Source organism: Cyprinodon variegatus, unplaced genomic scaffold (genome assembly GCF_000732505.1).
Source record: "Cyprinodon variegatus isolate N-32 unplaced genomic scaffold, C_variegatus-1.0 Scaffold94, whole genome shotgun sequence".
In the NCBI taxonomy this organism is placed as follows: domain Eukaryota; kingdom Metazoa; phylum Chordata; class Actinopteri; order Cyprinodontiformes; family Cyprinodontidae; genus Cyprinodon; species Cyprinodon variegatus.
In genome coordinates this window covers 197233-199682 of record NW_015150547.1, presented here as the reverse complement: position 1 = coordinate 199682, position 2450 = coordinate 197233, and the positions used below count along the sequence as shown (strand labels likewise).

General features: G+C 40.7%; 1 protein-coding gene across 1 annotated transcript in view; it reads left to right on the top strand.

The window, feature by feature from the left end:
• LOC107084173 (four and a half LIM domains protein 1-like) overlaps positions 1-2450 on the top strand; it is a 32015-nt gene that overhangs the window by 23905 nt on the left and 5660 nt on the right. The window lies entirely within an intron of this gene.

Sequence of the window (2450 nt, the reverse complement as noted above, 5' to 3'; positions counted from 1 at the left end):
CCAGGTCTCCTCGTGCTCGCAACGACGACATTGTGGTATGGCAAGCCGATTGGGCCAATAATCGTCCGTACAATAACGCGCAGTTCCAACCCGTATTTTACGCGAGCGCGCGGTTTTTACGTCACCGCGCGTTCTGGCTGGAAATGCGCGGTGACGTAAAAAACGCGCGCTCGCGTAAAATACGGGTTGGAGCTGCGCGAGCTGCGTGAAGCTGACGTTATTGTACGGACGATTAATGGCCCATTCGGCTTGCCATATCCCAAAGGGTGCGCGCGCCCCCCCCCCGCGCCCCCGCCTGAATCCGCGCCTGACTATCCTGCAACTTTGTTGGTGTTTTAGAGAAAAGATGCATCTAAAGTTTAAAGGATGTTAGCTCTTTAGGACTGGACCAGAGCATCCCTGCTCTCAGGGTTTCTATGGAGCAGGGGCAGGTCGTGATGCTGGCTGCTCGATGCTGATTGGCTAAAACACTCATGGATTTCTGACTGACAGTGACCAGAGAGCGAGGAGGTTTTCCTCATGAGTCGATCTGGTGAAGTGATCATTCAGTCAGAACGGACATCTGGGCCTGAACTCTTGCTGTGGTTTCTGGAGTTTGTTATTTCAGAGCATTTCACAGTAGCTATTTTCAGGCATTTCTTAGGTTTCAAGATTTTATTTTAATGCAATACGTGACGTTTGGATTTAATTAACCCCATTGAGCCCCTGTTTCAGAGAGCAGCAACCAACACTAGTCCAGTATGATACCTACTGTCATCTTTTACAGTCCAAATTCCACTGGTTCCTAAATCCAAGAACTCAGCCCATGATTACTTCTATAATTTAACAAGAATTCAGCCCCAGATATAAAGGCTTGCGTACCGTCTGACCAGGATCTCCTCCTTTGGCCAGTCTGGCATGTTGCTGTGAACAGAAGTTAATAGTTTGTGGGTCGTTTATGGGAGTGGTTCATGTACAACACGGAGCATTTCTGTGTAGAGCTGTCAGCAGATCTCACCACTCACGTCATACCAGGCATTCCTTCATGTGTTCACCTCACTGTGGCGACACAAACACAGCGCTCTCTCTGGCAGCAGCTTGGGAGAATTCCTTGCAGCCAGCCAGTGTGAACTGTGCAGGAAATAAATGAAGGAAAAGATTTCAAACATGCATCATTGATTTGAGCCTCTTCTGTCGTATTCATTTAAATTTCAAAGTGTTTAATTTAACATCTGAAGTCCTAACCCTGTAATCATCTCTTTGATCAAAGCTATTCTGTTCAACCTGGTGATTTATGGTTCTAGTCAAAGAAAGTTATTACACTTATTATAGTATTTTAAATACAGAGGACTTTATATGGTTTGGCATAGGTCAGAGAACGCCTAGAAATAAGCAACAGTTACAAAGTTATACTCATTATTATGAAGGATATTATGGAAAACAGTGTAATTTTAGTTTTAGACCAAGTTTAATGTTTGAAAAGATGTTCTTCTCAAAAAAAGCTCTCAATTTGTGCAAAATGAAGTCCCTCCCTAAAAACTGACTTTGTTGCCATTACAACTAAAAGAGAAAAGTTGTGAAGTTGAGAGGTTGAAAAAAAACACAAAAGACTAAACTTGAACAAGAAGAGGCTGATATATGAAAGGAAATGGATGCAAAGATCGGAAAACAGCAGTAGTCAAGACTTAACTTCCTGTTTCATTTACGTTTATTCATTTATTTTTCATTTAAGTGCAGCTGAAACCCCTTTTAAATTGTATTAGAAATGATTTATTGGATCAACTGTTTCTGTAAAATGATTAATTTTATACAAATGTAAAGTTGAAGTGTGAGGAATGAGGTTTTCTTACCTCAGTCAATCTTTATCAGATCAACGGGTGTGAACTTGTCCTTTTGAACTTCTGTGACACTTTTTTAAACCATAACCTTTTATTTTCGCATTTTATGAGCTTCTTTAGGAACCATCTATCTAAGATAAGAACCAGGAGCAAATCTGAGCCATAACAATAAAATAAACCGTCACATTTTTGACACATTTCTACGGAAGAGGATTAGGGCCACAAAAAAAAAAAAAAAGTTAACTGATTTTTACATTTTATTTCAGTTTAACATGGGAAAAAAGTCAGAATTCTGACTTTAATCTCAGCATTTTGGATCTTAATGTAGATGGGCACCATGATGGAAGAGATGTGGGAGCACTCAGCTTCACTGACAAAGATGTGAGTTGTTTGATGTGGCCAGTGACACATTGGTGGAAAATAACAGAATTAGGCACCTTTTTACGTGCCCGAGGGGTCCCCTCATTAATAGAGGAGCAGAAGGTCATTAAAACAAGAGAGCTAGTCTCTAAAACAGACATGGCTATGGCTTGATGCTAGAATTCAGCGATTAAAGTCAGAATTCTGAGAAAAAAGTCAGAATTCTGAGAAAAAAGTCAGAATTCTGACTTTTTTCCCATATTAAACTGAAAT